The 20,679-nt window shown below is 42.1% G+C and overlaps 1 long non-coding RNA gene across 1 annotated transcript in view; it reads left to right on the plus strand.

Annotated features, from left to right (window-relative positions):
- LOC109510524 (uncharacterized) overlaps nt 1-17,670 on the plus strand; it is a 24,786-nt gene extending 7,116 nt beyond the window's left edge. The window contains exons 2-4 of the long non-coding RNA XR_002167141.1: nt 11,637-11,643; nt 11,848-11,849; nt 17,659-17,670. This is a non-coding gene — a long non-coding RNA (uncharacterized LOC109510524). The remainder of the gene's footprint in view (nt 1-11,636; nt 11,644-11,847; nt 11,850-17,658) is intronic.
- The last annotated feature ends 3,009 nt before the right edge of the window (nt 17,671-20,679 follow it).

Consider the following 20,679-nt stretch of genomic DNA (forward strand, 5'->3'; position numbering starts at 1 on the left):
TTTTTTTTTTTTGCTCATGCACATCATCTCCGGTCAGCGTCAGAGGTGAAAGTCATGCACCCAACATAGATTATAATAGATCAACATCGATCTTGGTGGTGAGGGAGGAGGAGATTTTTAAGATGAAGCGATGTGTTAGTTTCTGTGGGAACAATTTGGGGTTGGAAGAAAGAAGAAAGTTTGACAAGATGGTTGCTCTGTATAGCCTTAGCATATGTGAAATGTCGCGAAATGACTTGCTGTTTGATCTAAAAATGTTTTCAGATCAAGATTATTCATACTGTATGTTTTCTGACTTGAAATGACATAAAAGAGTTACAAATTTTCATATTCCTTCTCAATCTTTCTGGTAATTATAATCAAGAACCTGCTGAACATTTACAATTCATTAATTCAGAAGATGGGTTATTCCCAAAGTGCTACCAAAATGTCATTTTTCAAAATAAAACCGCTGAACATTTTGGGATTTTATTATGACTTTGCTGAAAGCTTTTGCCTGGGTTGGTCAGACTGTGGACAGGCTGGCTCGGTCTGGTGTTGATTATAATCATTTGGGTTTTTTTTTAAGAAGAAAAAGCAGGGTAAAATTCAGCTTTTGAATCCCTTATTTTTTTCCGCCTACCCTTTTAAAAGCAGAGACCGAAGTGAAGTTTTAAAACTTTATGGTGAGCGTCTTGCTATTTCAGTAGCAGCTCTGTTGACAGGCCTGCCAATTTATGACTCATGGCACACACATATATATTTAATTTGTAACCAAACACTTCCTGTTTCCTTTTGCCTTCTCAGAAGCCAGAGACTTGTAGTGTTTTCGCAGGTCAGGGGTTAAACAAAGGCAACATAGTGCTGGCTCGCTGCATGGTCTGAGCTAAAGGGTGTCAAGGTTGCATCCACCTTTGAGGCACATGGTGGAAAAGATTTAGTTGTAATATCCGGCAGGTGGGTTAGATCAGCGCAAAGATGGTAAATTGCCTTCTTTGCACACAGTACAGTTGAACTCAATAAAAACTTTTGGACCCCGCCCACTTCGAAGCCCTTGCTGTTGTTTGCTGTGACACCCTCACTGTCCTATTGGCTATCAAATATTCAGGATAGTCCATTTTCTCTCAATCCTCAGCAAACTCCTTTTGGACCCCGCCCACTTCGAAGCCCTTGCTGTTGTTTGCTGTGACACCCTCACTGTCCTATTGGCTATCAAATATTCAGGATAGTCCAACCATTGTTACCCCCCTCACCGGTGGATGTATATTGATTGTTTGGAACATTCCTTGGTGAACAGGTTAATCGAAAAAAGGTGAGTGATTGGTTATGAAACGAGTAAAGGCCACTTTTATCAGAAGCAAGGTTGGGGCAAGGTTCACCACTTTGTAAACAATTGCATGAGCAAATAGTCCAACATTTTTAAGAATGTTTGTCAGCATACAGTTTTCAAGGAATTTAGGGATTTCATCATATATGGTCTATAATATTGTCAAATGATTCAGAGACTCTCAAGAAATCTCTGCAGAGAAGCAGCATGGGTAACATACACACCAGTGAAAGTTTCTGCTGAAAGGTGGATGAACATTTTGAAGCAGCACGCTGCCAGCAGTCCAGACCTGTCTCCCATTGAAATGTGTCGCGCATTTTGAAGTGTAAAATATGACAACAGAGACCAGAAAGCTTCAAAAATGAATGTCCTCAAATCCAAATTCTTCGTGTTTTAGAAGGGAAGATTATGTAACATAGTGGTAAACACACCCCTGACCCATCTTTTATGGAATGTGTTGCAGGCATAAAATTCAAAATGAGTGAAAATCCACAAAACAAAATAACAAACAAAAACAATGATGTTTGTCTGTTTGAACATTAAATCTCTTGTCTTTGTGATGTCCAAATTATTGTCTTTTGTTTTTAATTTGTCGCTGATGGTGTAGTGGTCGTAGACTTGTGTGCAGGAAGTGAGGGTATGAATGTGGACGCAAATGCTCATTTGTCTCTATATGTACCCTACAACTGACTGGCGACCAGTTCAGGGTCGAGTCTGCCTTCCGCCTGAAGGCAACTCCTCACGGCCCTTTTTAGGATAAGCGGTGTTGAATGTGGATGGATGGATGGATGGATGTTTTTATTTCTCGTTTTGGAGCGGTGTTGAATGTGGATGGATGGATGGATGTTTTTATTTCTCGTTTTACACAACGCCTCAACTTCATTGTAATTGGGGTTTGCGTTTACAGTGCCAAACATAAATTTATTGTACTTTGAAAATCCTTGCAATTTTCTTGCACTAACACATGCACACGATATGGGCAAATGGTATGGTACACTGGCATTTATAATGCAGCCATTAATTTTCTATACTACTTGGTATAGATTCGCAGGTGAGGTTGGAGTGCATCACAGCTAACTTTGGTGAAGGCGGGGGTGGGGGGGGGGTATACCTTGACTGGTCACCTGTCAATAGCAGGGCACAGACGGTTAAACAATCATCCACACTCGCATGCATACCTCCGGGCAATTTAGAGTCTTCAGTTAACCTAAGAAAACTCCTGAAAACACAGGAGAACCTGCAAGTTCTACAAAGGAAAGCCCAAAACTTCTCCGTCAAAGACGTCTTTACCACTGTATTAGCTACTGTATAAAGGGAGAAACACCATTTTTATGATTACTATGACTGTCAAAAAGACTCTATGGAATAGGTAATGGAAGGAACATAAGGAACAAATAAAACATAATTCACATTGTACTTTATCCGATGGTGCCCCGCGATTGGCTGCCAACCTCTTGGCCAAAGTCAGCTGGGATGGGCTTTGCTCACCCATGAGCCTTGTGAGGATCAGCAGCACAGAAAATGGATGAATGAATATATTTTATGCTCGGTATTTTAATCATCAATTATCATATATTAAATATTTCAATGATACCAGTTAAGAATGTAATCATATTATGTGTCATTTCTCATACCTTGTGCATCAAAGATTCTTGTGCATAACACAATGAGATGCTATTTCTGCAATTAGGGCTAAAATATTACGTACTACTGTACAGTATGTCACTAACACTGGTACTGATTTAGTTAAAATGGCATGTTAAACACTAGTTCCGTTTCTCCATATACAAAAAAAAACACACACACACACACACACGACAACAGAATTTGAGCCTCTCCATCTGCTCTGCACCGAAGGCTGCCAACTACAGTTGAGCAACACCACATTCACGACAACAGAATTTTAGCCTCTCCATCTGCTCTGCACCGAACGAAGGCTGCCAACTACAGTTGAGCAACACCACATTCTCTTGAGCCTACATTTGTCAAACAGTGTTAAAAAAATAAACTTAAATTGAAATTTTACTTTTAAAAGACGTGCTATCAAAATACGGCCTTGGGAGCAACACATCAAAAATTTGAATAATTGCGACGGGTTTCGATCCAAACAGATCTGAAATTCCTGTTACACACATAAAGGAAACAAGGTTTAGCTCTGTGCTATAAACAGCGTTGCGGCCAAGTTCTGGGCTGCTGTTACAACTCCTGTCTCATTTCGAAGCTTTTGATGGGCTATTGTTCACCATATGGGGCACGTAAAAGTCTTGTGTTTGTACGACTGGAACAGAGGGGAGAAAGGAGGCAGCATAAAAGAAGGGGTCTGTGGATGTTTGCGTGCCTGTGCGCGCACCTGTGTGTGTGTGTGTGTGTGTGTGTGTGTGTGTGCCCCAATCTGTTTCACTGGACACAATGCTGTAGTCTCAAAAGGGAAACTGTCTGAAAAGTCCACTTTAAGTGTGTTGACACTTGCAATGCATAAAACATTTCCCACAGAAAGAATCAGTCCTATATCCAAAAAAGCTTCAGCTAATGTGCACAATCCTCCGTGCTCTTTGACCATCCCACAGTGCTGGTCTGCTCACCAGCATAGGGGCGTGTAATCCCAGCAGCACCATTGTGCAGAACAGCAGGTATTTCCCGTGGCCACTGAGCAGCGGCCTCAGCTGACTGGCAATGCTGTGAGAGAAAGAACAGTTATGCTTGCTTCAAGCTGACTCCCTTACTTTCTGTTTTTCAGACACCACAATAAAGATGAAGGTATTTGTCCTACAGCATGACCCAGTATCTCCTGGACATTAGAGTAACATTTCAAGTCCATGCACCTGCATTTTTGCATTGGTATTTTGTTTTTGTTTGGTATTTTGTTTTTGTTTGGTTTCATTGCTTCCCTTACCCTTCCCATTGGCCCCAATGATCACCATTTAGTTTCCAGCTGCTTTCAGTTCAGTACAAAACAGGGGCACGCTTAATCTGGTGGACAATATTCTCTGTGTATTTGTGTGGGGCCCATTTGTCAGGTTTCATTTTACGCGTCTCCTATCGGTTTGAAGCAAAATTATTTATTGCGTATTTTTTGCTGCTGTGAATTGGGAATTTCTCCATTGCGAGACTAATAAAGGTTTTCTTATCTTATCTTATCAGCAACCATCGATGAGATTAGTCACTGAAGACTTCCATTCAAAAAAGTAAGTGAAACAAAAAAATACTGGTAAGTAAATATTCATAAACTAATAAACATCAAACATTGCTTTTTGTTGTCCAACAATATGATGTCCTTGGAAACAAACTGCTCCAGCTGTCTCAGGTTTAAAATGTAACTTTCTCTACCGTCATGTTTCACATTTAGACCAAGAGTCATTCAAGGCCATTGCAGAAGAGCTCAATATTTTGTTTTTGCATTTGTGGCTCTTTTTAACTGCATGTTTTGGGTCATTGTCCTGTTGGAGAACCCATTACCCTGCTTTCTAAACACAATAACACATTTTGCTCCAGAATGCCAGGATAGCTCTCACATGTTATTGTGACCTGCAAAGATGAATGAAATTTTGTGTCGGGTGTCACAAAGAAGTATAATGACAGTAAATGACAATAGGATAACTGTGTTATGGTATTTTTACACTACATGCGAATTTAGATATTAAATCTGCTATTTAACACATACACACGCACGCACACACACACACACACACACACACACACACACACACACACACACACACACACACACACACACACACACACACACACTCACACATACAGAAAGCACCAGATAAAAATGCCGCTTTTCTGTAACATACCAGCACTCAAAGCACTCACAATGGATATGAACTCCCAGAACTCCTCATGACTTGGAGAGAACTGGATTCGAACAGCGGACCTTTCGGTCACCCTTGGCCACTCAGTATTTTGACCGTAGTTCACTTCCACTCTGTATTTTAAAATGTCCATCTTCCTGTTGTTCTACCTCAAGCCTATCACTTCACGGTTCGTTTAAATCAGAAAACTCACATAAAGTGCACTTGCGCCATAGCGTAAATGCCGGTAGATCCTAATTTTCATATCAGCACATGGCTTGCTGTACCTTTTTGCCAATTTGGCAGAGTGGAACCATGGAAATATGGCGATGAGCCCGCCGGAGTGACAATTTGGTAGCAGAAAGTCCATCTAAACCTTCTGCTCACACCATGTCTAACATTGGTGCAGTGGAGATAGCTGGTCTAAAGGGATGTATTTCATTCATCAATATCTGAATGGCAGGCATCAAATTCTCTTAATTATTTCAGTCTATTTTTTAAGTCAACCCACTGGGCGGCACAGCTATGCAGTTGCACAAGAATGATCGAAGGTGCGGGGCAGTTTTCTAGTGCCCACTTCACAGTGCAGGGGTGCTTGAACCACATGAATACTCTAGTACCCGTCTGTCACACTACATTTTTAAAAAATGAATAGAGCCTCTTTGATTAGCCATGATTGAAGCTAGCTATAACCACTCCCACAATGGCGCAGCCTTCCCTCTCGGCGTGTGCTCGTATGCAAAATTGCCAACATCGGGTCTAAGTGTACAGCAATATGCCCTGCACCGCACAGGATTTATTCTGAAAAGAGAGCTGAAAGTCTTGATGCGGCATTATTCGCTGCCGTACAAAAGTAAAATCAATTTCATAATACAAAGCCCGAACAGCAGTCAAGCATCTTCTCACATGACATTAGATTCAAACATATCTTGTGAGATATGAGACATCCGTGCAGTGAGGATTCATTCGGAACATGATCACTTGTCAACATTTGTTTGTTATTTTGTTAACACTAGTGCACACAAGGCATGACACATGTTTCTTGAAAGGCTTCAATCAGAGTTTGGAGAAACATCTGACTGTTCTTTTCAACAGTAATAGGTAATTGTGAGTTGACACCAATGTATGATAACACAGTGCAGCGTTAGCATTAGATCGATTCCTGTCCAATCTTGCTAAAGAATATATTGAGCTGCTCTCATTCTCTTGTAGCCTGATGGAAGTTCTGTCCTGCAGCCCTAGTGAGGTGCATTTGTCCCCCCTGCACTGCTACCCTGCCAGTTGGCAAGCCTAAGCCAGGAAACTGTCAGTGTCGATTGAGCTGAGTGGAAGAGGTCTTGCTGAAGGAGCCTTGCTAGTTCCAGAGCCCACCTCTGTTTCCAAAGCATGGGAATAAAGAGCTCTGCATTCCACAGAGCTGAGCTGCCAGCTTTCCCCCTGCCCATAGTTCACAGGGAACCCTGAATGAGATTAACAAAAGTGTTCTGTTGGACCTCTCTTGGCCAGCTTCCACGTCAACAGCTCGCAAGGTCAGGGGTCACACTAACTACATTCATTCCCAGCAGACCCCTTGCTCCAAACACAGGCTGCCAGTCGCACAAACTCCAAGCTTTTCCTCTAATCCCCCGAGATATGTCTGATCTCTCCACATGTTTCTGCTCAATTAAAGCAATATCACACCTTGCAAATGGAACAGATAGAGCAAAGGAGAGGGGAAGCACAGGAGAATGCAACCCAATGAAGAACAGGGACATAAATGACAAAAGCAAATGAATGGAACATTGACAGTGAAAGAGGCAGAGGAAGTAACTAACACGTGGACCCTATATGCACCTGGTTACACAGCAGAAGCAAGAAGAGACATTATGCTCTTTTTATTCGCAAGTTTAACTAGAACTGTATCTTGGTGTCTTCACAAAATACTGTACTTAGAGGATCAAGAATCACAGTACACTAAACATTCACTTTTTTTTTCACATCTTGTCTCATGCAGATGTGCCACTGCTCATCCTGTCTTGTGTGTTGTGCTTCACCAGTGGTGAGAACGGTTGCCATTACCACAATCGGGGAAGGTAATGTGTAGTGTGACAAGCCCAGAGTATAAAGAAAAAGTATGTGATTTTCACATACACGGGCATCACTTCTCCAAACAATGGAATAACACTTACACAATGACTGGAGCAGATCCATGCATGTGGTGCATGCATCTGACACAATGCTGCACGCAAATACCCCGAGGCCTTCATGTCAGCAACATTGTCATGCATTCAAGTATTTGCCAGTTGCCAGTGGATAATGCTAACACTGTTAGCTAACACTATTTACCAAACAGTGGAAGCTTTGATTACCTTTTGTCCTTATTATGATATGCCTCTGTGTGGCACGGCATGCAGCCAGACACTGGCTGTTGCTTTAAAAATGACAAAGCCCTGTCCAGCTGCCAAGTCATGGGCAGAAAAACTCGTTTTGGCAGGAGTATCCTGATAATTTGTCAAATTGTTAGATCACAAACCGGCAAATTTCTGAACAGCTTGATCATGGACACATTTTTGGAAATGGACAGTGAACAAAATCATTTCCTGGTTGTTTATTTTCACACTTGATGGGAAGTCACTCCAGGGACCAGAATGTTTGTATACAAGCAATTCAAATGTTCATTTTCCAAAACATAACATTGTACTGTTTGCGCTAATGCCATTTTTCTTATGCAGCTGGCCAATGCAGCTGGCTTGCACCGAGTGTCCCATCCAGACTTTGTTTGCAAACACCAAAGAGGCATGACCCATTGAAGTTTAAGGGTGGCCCTTATTCTTTAAGTGGGGCACTTTAATGTGGATGTAAGTTCCATGGAGACCCATTTGAAAAATATGTCACTTTGTCATATGTCACATTAACTTGCGTAGCAGACCCATAAATTAAGTTAATCGTCGCCTGTTTCTGCACCCCTGCTCCACCCACATCGCTGAGATCACACTTTCACTGACGCAGAATTCGTACTTGCAGATCTAAACAAGTTAATCTGGTGCTCAAAATATTTGCCCAGGACAACTGGTTTCGGGGAAGCAACGTGACATGGTCGCGATCGTGTTGTTTTCACTTTAATTAAAGTTCATACCTGACACTCCCACAGAGTGCATAGATGTAAAAAGAATTGATGTTAAAAAGAATCAACACTGTGTTTGAAGCAAAAGAGGAGTTTAGCTTTTATGCTAAAAATAGTAACATATTCCACAATCCCATGCGTTAGACCATGGCGGTAGGCTGTGTCACCTTTTCATTGCAAAAGCCAGGATGTTGTTAAATGTAAGTATCTAGATTAGTTCATGGGGCGAGAAGTATTTAGTGGACTTTGACAATCTAGATTGCTAGATAAATGCTATCATACAGTAATAGGCAGACCTGCTAATTCTAGCAACAGCTTAGCTTCCGGTGATAGATCGCTTTTCTTTTGGATGAGCATCAAATTCTTGGTTTGTGATGATTTTTGGGAGTCGAAAGACAACTTTTCCATCCTTTCCCATGACTATTACAGACTACAAGAACAAAGCATGACGAATGCCAAAGGACACTTTGTTTGTGGGGGTAGACTTTCAATATGTCCACCTGCAATGCATTGTGGGAGATGAAGAAAAGGGCAAACCCCTCTATATTGTAAATGGCTCCATGCTCAGTAAGTCTAAAAAGGCAGACACGCGTACTTGCTGTTTGCTCGTCTGATCGCATTGTTTTCAACTCGCTCGTAATCATGCAGAACAGCACGTGGATGAGTTGACATTGGCGGCATCACTTCAGTAATATGTCAATTTTGCCAAATTGCTTCCCAGAAGTCAGATAACACGCATATACTATGCCATCAAATTTGCCCCACCCCCACCTTTTTGGGCTACCAGATCTAACCTAAGATTTGTGACTAGTGAGAATAGCAGGCACTGAAGGCTTTGCTTCATGGGATTTGAGAACTGCTGTCATCGAGGTCTTTCTTTCTTTCTTTTTTTTTTATTTCTTTTCTTTTACTTCTTTTTTTTGACAGTTTATTGCAGTCAAACGATTGTTGACTGAAAACTAACAGAAAAAAAAAAAAAAAACCTAACAGAAAACCATTGTATTGCTTGATGGGCACTTCAGCCAAAATCGTCCCCAAACAAGACATATACATTGACAGTTAAGAGTCTTTGCAAAATTGCTGAAGTCATGTTGCCCTAGTCGACTAGTCCACATGTTCCGTGTGATTATTAATGTGTTGAAAACAATGTTACGAGACAGACGAACAACAGTTCTACGTGATCTTCCCCTTTCAGACGTAGTGAGCACGGAGCCGATCAAAGTATCGTTTCAAACATTTTAATGCTTCTTTTTGACATCAAATCTTTTTACATTCATGCACACCTGTAGTTCTCATCATTGATTTCCGAGATGATGAGTGTCAGGTATGAACTTTAATTAGGGGGAAAACAACACTGCAACCATGTCAATTTGCTTCCCAGAAGCTAGTTGACACGGGCGTATACATTGAGCACCAGATTAACTTGGGCCACCGTGGAACTTGTTTTGATCTACAAGTACAAATTTTGCGCGAGCAAAAGTGAGTCATTTGGTGTCATAGTGGGTAGAGTGTTTGCTAACAGGGTGTTGCTTTATTCTTTTGCATCACGGGTTCAAGTGGCAATCTTTATCTTGATATTATTTTGTACTCAGTTTTTATTTTGTACGCGATTTGCAATTTCTTGTAGCAAGTGGGAAATTTTAAGCGAGACGCTTTGTTTCACGTGCTTCTTGAAAAATTGAACAGGTCTGCAATTGAACAATTTCGATGTAGCATGTGATGAATCTGAAGACAGGGAACACAAAATTACTGGACTGACATTGCCCTCACGGCAACAAATGGAATCGGGAGCCAGTTAATCTGGAGGCTAGTTGAACTGTGACACCGGCGTTGATCACCTAAACAAAAGATTCAATACTGTATCAAACTCACGGTGCAATTTTGATGACTATAGTTGTTTGTGATTCACACGTTCAAAATCAACATTCAGAATTGCTCCTCGCAGTTGAAAAAAAGTCCACTAAATTCTCTATCAAACCCATTTTAAAAGTGCCAATAGGAATATGATTTCAAGCTGCACTTTGAGCTGACAGCAAATACTTTTTCATTCATAAATTTCTGTTGGCTACATTGAACTTTTTAATTTTGTCAATTAGACTTTATCCAGGCATTCATCGTTTCTCTTTGAGGTTCCAAGATCATAAAGGGAGCACTAGGATTTTTGTCTCTATGGCCCAAGGGCCGAAGTGAAGGATACCTGGACTTCAGGGCTATTTCCTGTCTTCCCTCGACTGTAAGAATGAGTGTCCAAGACTCTGGTTGAGGGTTTCTCTGTGGATTTTTCATTGTTTATCGTCTGTGTGTTTGCGTGGGATTTCTCCGGGTACTCCAGCCTCCTCCCACATTCTAAAAGCATACATCATAGCTTCAATTAAGACTCTAAATCGTCCATAGGTGTGTGTGTGTGCGTGTGCGTGCGTGTGTGCGTGTGTGCGCGTGTGTGTGTGCGTGTGTTATTTTTCTATCTGCACCCCGAGATTGACTGACAGCCAAGTCCATAGTGGACCCTGATCTGAATTAGAGGTCTCCCGTTCACTTTCAACAGTGTAACCACTGTATACCCATTAGGCTGGGCTTGAGATGAGCACAGGACCCACAGGCAGACACAATGAACTCAGATCTGGTTTATTTTAAGGAAGAGGGACAGGAACCAAAAACAGTCGGAGGAATCAAAACAAGGTGGACAGGAAGGCTTGCACGTAACAGCTAGGCGGCAGCAAGAACGGCTGGGAAGATAGCTGACGAACTGGCAATGGGTGGCTCTTTAGGCAGGCTTTTAGGGGTGAGAGTGGCTGACGAGGTGAAGACTGGCAGTTTTGTAGGTAAGACAGGTGCAATGATTGGGGAGATGCGAAGCCCACACTGAATTTAGCGAAAGGTCACAAAACACAACAGAGGGCGGGGCCACACAGTGGACTACTGAGGACAGACAATGTATTCCAACAATACCCGCATAAAAATCCTTTGGAGCAGTGGAAAGTAAGTTTGTACAAATAAGGGTCAATTGAGTAGAGCGAATTGGGGCAAAACACTAGTTCTTACTATAGTTCACATCACAAAGATGATGTGATGTGAGATCATTTTGGTGAAGGAAAATAGAGTTCATTAATCACAAGAATAAAGTAAACTAAGGCCTTGGCCTTTGATTTATTTCCTCTTGGATGCTCATACTGTTTTGTGAAACACTGCATGTCCCTCTTGCAAACATGGAGAACTATAGTTGAGATGAGGCTAGGTGGAGCGTTAAAGATGGTTGGTGAGGGTTTACTGTTGTTCACATGGTGAATTATATTATTGTCCTTGATCTGCTTGCTTTTCTTTAAGCTGGATCCAGATCCCCACCCTCTTGCAGTGTCTGTGACCCAGAGGAGGGGAGGCCTTGGCCAGCTGCAGGCTCCACTCGGCTCCTGTGCACTGGTGGAGGGGGCTGGAGCAGACGGGTTGTGTTGTAGTGCATGAAAGTGGAAACAGAATGAGAGGAGCGGAGAGAGGCAGCTGATGACAGCAACAGAGCAGCAGAGGATATTGCACTCCAAGACACAACATGGAACACGAAGCGATTGAGTTTCAAAGTGCCTCAAAGAGATGAGAATTTCCTGGCCCTCTCTATCTGTGTACAGCTTGAATTGTCAAGAAATTGTCAGCAGTGGTTAAGCCTCAGTGTGATGCCAAATCTCGATCTAAATCTTTAAAGCTTTGAAACGGTGCTTGAATACCTCCGCTACCTGACCTGGCTTGGTATGATCCCCCCCATGCCCCTCCAAAGCTCAAAGGCATTGCCAAAGGGCCCTGTTTTGAAGACATGAATGACATAAAGACAGCTGGGACGATGGAAGTGCGAGGATCCTGGAAAGATCCATGACTGTATCGAGGTGTAGCAGAGAAGGCTCAGAAAGTGTGTTTAGCTCTGTAATTTTGTAGTTTGAATTTGAAATCTATCTTTCGTGACAGAGGTCCTGGAACTTTTCTGACACACCTCCGACAAGATTTTCATATTAAATTATTGGCTGCATTATTACTGTTTAATCGATTGTATCAATCCCCAAATCCAAGCAGGGAACATCAAGAAACCACAACGAATGGAATAATTGCACTGTCTATGTGGAAGTTTAACTTTATAGTGCAGGGATTTAGGTATACAGTGCAGCGAGAATGTCATGCACTTCACTCTCTTGAATTGATGCGTTTTGAAGTGTGTTCCCCTTCACTGTCAATAGAGGGCGCTACGCCGCAATATGTGGCTCCAGTCAAATGGACTCAGTGTGTACGTTTTATAGTCAGCATCGATCATAATAATAAAACCCCAAGTTTAATTGGTCAAACATGCATATGATTATGCAGATAGGTGATACAATAGAATGTCATGCACTTCACTCTCTTGAATTGATGCGTTTTGAAGTGTGTTCCCCTTCACTGTCAATAGAGGGCGCTACGCCGCAATATGTGGCTCCAGTCAAATGGACTCAGTGTGTACGTTTTATAGTCAGCATCGATCATAATAATAAAACCCCAAGTTTAATTGGTCAAACATGCATATGATTATGCAGATAGGTGATACAATAATTGTTCCTGTGGATGCATCAATTTTCAAAACAACTGCGATGCCATAGTCATTCATTTCAGTGGGGTGACTTAGATGGAAAAGACATTTAAAAAAAAAAGATCAGATATTCCCTCTCACGTGCAAACCCTACAGCATTACCATAAGGCGCAGCTCCAACATGTGTAACCAAACAGTCAAATCCCAACGATGGTGTTTTATGATCTGTTTGATAAGTTGTGTGAAAAAGCAATCCCTGTTCACTTATAAATCTTGACTAATCCCCTAGAGGTTGTGACAGCTGATTTAGAGAGGCTTGGGGCTCGGTTGGTGAAGATGAACTGAAGTACTTTTAGCAGCAAGGTCTGCTGAGGGCCTGCAGAGTTTAAATCACTCTTTAAAGAGACAGCGTTGGCATCACTGAGGACCACTAAACATGCTGTGGTCAAACAGTCAGAATATGTCATGCTGTTGGTGAGGTGAGCTGCTAAGGTTCTTTGAATAAGAAATATTATTGGTAGGAAAAAAAAAGACTTGTAGTAAAACATTCTTCTTCCGGTAGTTATAAAATCCACTTGGTGACTCCACATACGGTAAAAAAAACCATTCCTCACTGGAGTGCATAACCTAATGAAAAGGCCACAAATAAAGTAGATGAAAAAAAACATCAATTTAAAGGTAAAAAAGGAAGAATAGGCATAGCGGTATATCTCGTTAAGAAACGACAACAAAAACAGTGAGAAAATCATGGTTCATACCGCAGCGTGATCCGCACAATCAAAAGCGGGTGGGGTGTGGGGGAACAGGGTAGAGGGGACATTGGGGTGACGATGAGCCCTGGAGCAGGGGTGAGACAGGAGGTGAGAGAGACCTGGTGGCAGGGCCCGGGCCTGGGTGGTGTGGCGTTAACAGGCCCCTGGGGATCCGGTACTGCAGGACCATATGGGGAGCAGTGAAAGGGAGGGAAACAGCGGGAGCCCCACGATGACAAGCCACCACTGCCCCTGCTTCAGCTGTTCCTCTGGAGCCCTGGGGACCTGGGGATTAGACACACACAACAAAGACAACACATACAAGACACACACGCCACACACACACACACACGCACGTTTACAACACACTATGGAAAATGGGGGGGGGGGGGGAGCAACAAGATGGTTGGTGAGGGTTTACTGTTGTTCACATGGTGAATTATATTATTGTCCTTGATCTGCTTGCTTTTCTTTAAGCTGGATCCAGATCCCCACCCTCTTGCAGTGTCTGTGACCCAGAGGAGGGGAGGCCTTGGCCAGCTGCAGGCTCCACTCGGCTCCTGTGCACTGGTGGAGGGGGCTGGAGCAGACGGGTTGTGTTGTAGTGCATGAAAGTGGAAACAGAATGAGAGGAGCGGAGAGAGGCAGCTGATGACAGCAACAGAGCAGCAGAGGATATTGCACTCCAAGACACAACACGGAACACGAAGCGATTGAGTTTCAAAGTGCCTCAAAGAGATGAGAATTTCCTGGCCCTCTCTATCTGTGTACAGCTTGAATTGTCAAGAAATTGTCAGCAGTGGTTAAGCCTCAGTGTGATGCCAAATCTCGATCTAAATCTTTAAAGCTTTGAAACGGTGCTTGAATACCTCCGCTACCTGACCTGGCTTGGTATGATCCCCCCCATGCCCCTCCAAAGCTCAAAGGCATTGCCAAAGGGCCCTGTTTTGAAGACATGAATGACATAAAGACAGCTGGGACGATGGAAGTGCAAGGATCCTGGAAAGATCCATGACTGTATCAAGGTGTAGCAGAGAAGGCTCAGAAAGTGTGTTTAGCTCTGTAATTTTGTAGTTTGAATTTGAAATCTATCTTTCGTGACAGAGGTCCTGGAACTTTTCTGACACACCTCCGACAAGATTTTCATATTAAATTATTGGCTGCATTATTACTGTTTAATCGATTGTATCAATCCCCAAATCCAAGCAGGGAACATCAAGAAACCACAACGAATGGAATAATTGCACTGTCTATGTGGAAGTTTAACTTTATAGTGCAGGGATTTAGGTATACAGTGCAGCGAGAATGTCATGCACTTCACTCTCTTGAATTGATGCGTTTTGAAGTGTGTTCCCCTTCACTGTCAATAGAGGGCGCTACGCCGCAATATGTGGCTCCAGTCAAATGGACTCAGTGTGTACGTTTTATAGTCAGCATCGATCATAATAATAAAACCCCAAGTTTAATTGGTCAAACATGCATATGATTATGCAGATAGGTGATACAATGCATCCTGTGGATGCATCAATTTTCAAAACAACTGCGATGCCATAGTCATTCATTTCAGTGGGGTGACTTAGATGGAAAAGACATTTAAAAAAAAAAGATCAGATATTCCCTCTCACGTGCAAACCCTACAGCATTACCATAAGGCGCAGCTCCAACATGTGTAACCAAACAGTCAAATCCCAACGATGGTGTTTTATGATCTGTTTGATAAGTTGTGTGAAAAAGCAATCCCTGTTCACTTATAAATCTTGACTAATCCCCTAGAGGTTGTGACAGCTGATTTAGAGAGGCTTGGGGCTCGGTTGGTGAAGATGAACTGAAGTACTTTTAGCAGCAAGGTCTGCTGAGGGCCTGCAGAGTTTAAATCACTCTTTAAAGAGACAGCGTTGGCATCACTGAGGACCACTAAACATGCTGTGGTCAAACAGTCAGAATATGTCATGCTGTTGGTGAGGTGAGCTGCTAAGGTTCTTTGAATAAGAAATATTATTGGTAGGAAAAAAAAAGACTTGTAGTAAAACATTCTTCTTCCGGTAGTTATAAAATCCACTTGGTGACTCCACATACGGTAAAAAAACCATTCCTCACTGGAGTGCATAACCTAATGAAAAGGCCACAAATAAAGTAGATGAAAAAAAACATCAATTTAAAGGTAAAAAAGGAAGAATAGGCATAGCGGTATATCTCGTTAAGAAACGACAACAAAAACAGTGAGAAAATCATGGTTCATACCGCAGCGTGATCCGCACAATCAAAAGCGGGTGGGGTGTGGGGGAACAGGGTAGAGGGGACATTGGGGTGACGATGAGCCCTGGAGCAGGGGTGAGACAGGAGGTGAGAGAGACCTGGTGGCAGGGCCCGGGCCTGGGTGGTGTGGCGTTAACAGGCCCCTGGGGATCCGGTACTGCAGGACCATATGGGGAGCAGTGAAAGGGAGGGAAACAGCGGGAGCCCCACGATGACAAGCCACCACTGCCCCTGCTTCAGCTGTTCCTCTGGAGCCCTGGGGACCTGGGGATTAGACACACACAACAAAGACAACACATACAAGACACACACGCCACACACACACACACACGCACGTTTACAACACACTATGGAAAATGGGGGGGGGGGGGGGGCAAACCCGGGCACAAAACAGTGATGACAATGGTCACACAAACACGTATAATCTTGCATGACTGATGTATGTACCTAATGAAATGGAGAACAAAAAGCCCATCGACTGAGTTTTCGACTTTGCAGGCACTGAACAGTAAGTTCAAAGTGCCAGGGCCAAACTCTTATGTACTAAATTGTGCATGCCACACAAAGCCCCCACTATAACATCCAAGAGGCAAAGACAGAAAGACATTTCACGCACCACAAAAAGATACCCTGATGAGCTGACATTTTATAACTGAGACATTCTGTACCGCTCAATGTCAAAGGTTGATTAATTTTTTTTGGAATGCAGGTGGGACTTTGATGAATTGATTCCATTTACTATGAAATGACAATGTTCATAGAGTAGACAATAGTCAGGGAAACATTCTCCAACAGATATTGGACACAACAGCTGCTAGCCTACACATACACTTCCTCACCTGAGAGAATCTACCAGGTGTGAGAAAGGAAGGCAGACAGGAAATACATGTGAAAGTAATCACAACTGTGCAGAGAGGCTAACCTGCGAAATGTACGACACCGCGAGAGTGTAGTTCATGATTGTGCTTGTTGTTTGAAAAAGTATGACGCCGCAGCGCAAATGGAAGGGTTTTGAATATGAACATCCCTAAACTATTCCAATCAATATCAGTATGATATAAAGAAAACAAGGTATGAAAAAATAAAGTTTGACATGTACTTGTATGTAACGTCATCCATGTTCTATACTGCTTGTCCTCATTCGAGATGGGTGTGAGCTGAAGCCTAAATGCTGATTTTTACAGCGGGTTACAATCCTGGACTGGTCGCCAGTCATTTGCAGGGCACAAAAAAAATAAATAAATAAAATCAATGATTCACAGCCACATTCACGCATTGCTGCCATATGTAACTTCAACACAATGGTATTTTTAGCTACCTGCACTGGCAACCTGCCAAGTTGCTGTCAAGGCTGCTAACCAAACTTTCATCTTTATCTAATGGTTCTCTTAAAACTCTCCTTGAGATGTGTTTGTGGAGGTTGTCTGGTTTGATCAAATGATGGCTTATGGTGGGAGCGGTGGTGTCTGTGTGTGTGCGCGCGCGTTTGTGTGGACCAAAACGAAAGCTTAACACAACTGCTAAATCTACCTCATGGCGGCAAATACCTGCTGCCTGCTGCCTCTCTGTCCCTCCTGTAGCCTGGGGCCATGAAAGCAGCCTTGGCTAACACTAAGCTGGATTTCCTGGGGCTGAAAGAGAGTACCACCTGTCCTCCTACTGTGAAGTAAAAGTAAAAAGTAGGTTTTCCCAGATTATCAATCATCCGTCTTTTCCTAGACAAACGACTATATGCCAATGCTTGACCTCTACATAAAATCGCAGACGGCCCAACTATTTCCGGTTGTCAGAATATCTTCAGCATTCGGTTCGATTTTTCAAAACACCATCTGCTATGTACTAAAAGGGAATTGATAAAGTTCTGAGCGTTACTGTGTGCCTTTGTGTCAGGTTTCGCCTAAGTGTAGTTTTTACATTTCTCATGGGGGAGAAGATTTGACGACAATGTATTGTCGCCATTTGAAGAAAAAAACTTTAGGATAAAACATTACGGTTTGTAGCCGGCATTTTCAAAAAGAGAACATACACGAGAAAGCATCAGACAGGGTGTTCAGGAGAGAAGATCAAGAGACATGTTGTCTTCATGGAGCATGTTTTGTGTCCTCCTTTAGCGTGTTAGGAAATTTGGCACAACGGTGTTGTGCCATGCAGGGCGGTTCGGCATATTGAGGGCATTTTCTTTTACATGCCCTTGGCACAACTGAATATTTGGTGTCTGGAAGTAGATTAATCATTAGAGCAGCTAAAAGCAGGTCTAAGTTGTGGCGCAGGAAGTGTAAGTGTAAGTGTAAGTGGTGGAGTTTATTGATGTGGAGGCAATCATGCAGCATATATTCATAGTTGTGAAAAAACTGACACCTACAGCTTTTAAGTCTTAAATCCTCCTGGCAGCTGACAGATGAATTTGATAGAATGATAATAACGCATGTCATTCAGCAACATTTTTGGTAGGCCTTTGTCTTGGAGTGTTGTGATTGTCTGGTGACCTGTTCGGGGTGTCTCCTGCCACTTGCTGGGATAGTCTCTGTAGCACAACCGTCACTTCTCATGGGGGAGAAGATTTGACGACAATGTATTGTCGCCATTTGAAGAAAAAAACTTTAGGATAAAACATTACGGTTTGTAGCCGGCATTTTCAAAAAGAGAACATACACGAGAAAGCATCAGACAGGGTGTTCAGGAGAGAAGATCAAGAGACATGTTGTCTTCATGGAGCATGTTTTGTGTCCTCCTTTAGCGTGTTAGGAAATTTGGCACAACGGTGTTGTGCCATGCAGGGCGGTTCGGCATATTGAGGGCATTTTCTTTTACATGCCCTTGGCACAACTGAATATTTGGTGTCTGGAAGTAGATTAATCATTAGAGCAGCTAAAAGCAGGTCTAAGTTGTGGCGCAGGAAGTGTAAGTGTAAGTGTAAGTGGTGGAGTTTATTGATGTGGAGGCAATCATGCAGCATATATTCATAGTTGTGAAAAAACTGACACCTACAGCTTTTAAGTCTTAAATCCTCCTGGCAGCTGACAGATGAATTTGATAGAATGATAATAACGCATGTCATTCAGCAACATTTTTGGTAGGCCTTTGTCTTGGAGTGTTGTGATTGTCTGGTGACCTGTTCGGGGTGTCTCCTGCCACTTGCTGGGATAGTCTCTGTAGCACAACCGTCACCCTAGTGAAGATAAGTAGGAAGGACAATGGATGACTGTCTTTGGAGTGATCTTCTTGGCAATAGAGGGACAAGAAGACCTCAAGATGGATGAATCCGTACAACGAAAATGTGTGCTGTGTTTTTTAAATGAGTCTGGGCTAATGAGGGGAGATTGCAAACCATCCATGTGACTCAAGATAATGAAAATGAGGAACATGATAAATAGCATCTCCCGTGTCACAAGTTATATGTCAACTAAATCACCCAAATCGCAATATCAGTATTAGCATGAGGGTTCTGGTCTCATGTACGCCAACACACCTGTATTCCACGTTCACATTCACCTCCTTAGTCTGCATTTTCTTCAACTTTGACCTTTGGTAATCTCCTTAATTGGGCTCATGCATCAGTGTGAAAGAAATGCATATCGGTGACACAAAAATTCTATATTCAAGACATAGAACATAAAATGACACAGTAGAAGAGTACGAGTAAAAAAAAGAAATAAATGGTCTGATTCAGTTGCTATGTTTAACTTCTTTAATTAGAAGATTCATTCTTAGTTTCAAATAAAAAATATCCTGGATGTTTACTATATTACATAGTTAGAGAATGACGGCTTAGCACAAGTGACTTTAATTTCTGCCATCTGGACATGGAGGGGTGACCTCTTCCTGCTCTAGAGATAGTCTCAAAGTCTCCAGAAGTCTGAAATAACACCTTTTTAGAAAGAAAAAGAAATGTGACTCGAGAGGATGGAATCGTCGCTAAATATAGCGACTTTGCCGCTAAATCGGCAACACTGAGTAACCGCTTGCTTTGTTGCGTGATGTCGCGAAGTCCCCAGTCGTCATGGGAATGAAAGCCATTTTCATCGCTTGGAAGAAACAGAAACTGTAACTGTTCAACCAAAGTATTAAGTGTACAATAGTTCTTTCTCCTTCTTGTAGTTGGATGGATATTGTCAGGAACTTTGAATTAAGAAACATGGAAACTGTTCTAAATTTTGAAAAAAAAAAATCATAAAATCTCTTCGAGGTGTGTAATTTATCTCATTAAGGCTCTTCAGAGTTTTTGGGCTTTCGTTATATCATACTTTTAGTGAGGATATGATTCTAATCCCTCATATGAAACAGACCATTCGTGATTTCACACTAAAAAGGATCGCCAGAAAGGTTAGTTCCGTGGAATAACCAGTTACTCTTAATGCGTGCATATATCATAAAAAAGTCTGAGAGCAACAATTGTTCATCATCAATGAAAGAACTTTGCTTTAGGAACTCAGTGGCTGAATGCGAAACAGATTTTCCTCCGGCTGTGGTGCAGTTCTTGAAGCGAACTTTACGATGCAAGAGGAGCTTGAATTTTTTATATATATATTTTTTTTTAATCAAAGTAGCCGAATGCTTCATGGTGTTTTTTTTCATTGAGAGCAATGAAAACAAACAAACAAAAATCAGATTAGATAATAATTTTCCATCTTTTTATTGTCATGTATGAATAATTCTTCAGTGTTTTCATGCAAAAGTCACTCACATGGGGGGCAATAATTAAACACTTGTGTGGGTTACAGATTTATGAATTATAAATGTGAAACATCCAGCCAAAGCAAATACTAATTACACACTTCCATTCCAAACACAATTCACAATGAATATATATTCGTGCTGGACAGATGCAATTTAACAGTAGCCTCCTGTTGTTTTGTATTAATTCAACAACCAGACATCACACAGTTCTAAAAAAACTTTCAGATGTAGATAAGAAAAATGGAAATGAT

The sequence above is a fragment of the Hippocampus comes genome, unplaced genomic scaffold, assembly GCF_001891065.2.
Source record: "Hippocampus comes isolate QL1 unplaced genomic scaffold, H_comes_QL1_v1.1 scaffold130, whole genome shotgun sequence".
NCBI lineage: Eukaryota > Metazoa > Chordata > Actinopteri > Syngnathiformes > Syngnathidae > Hippocampus > Hippocampus comes.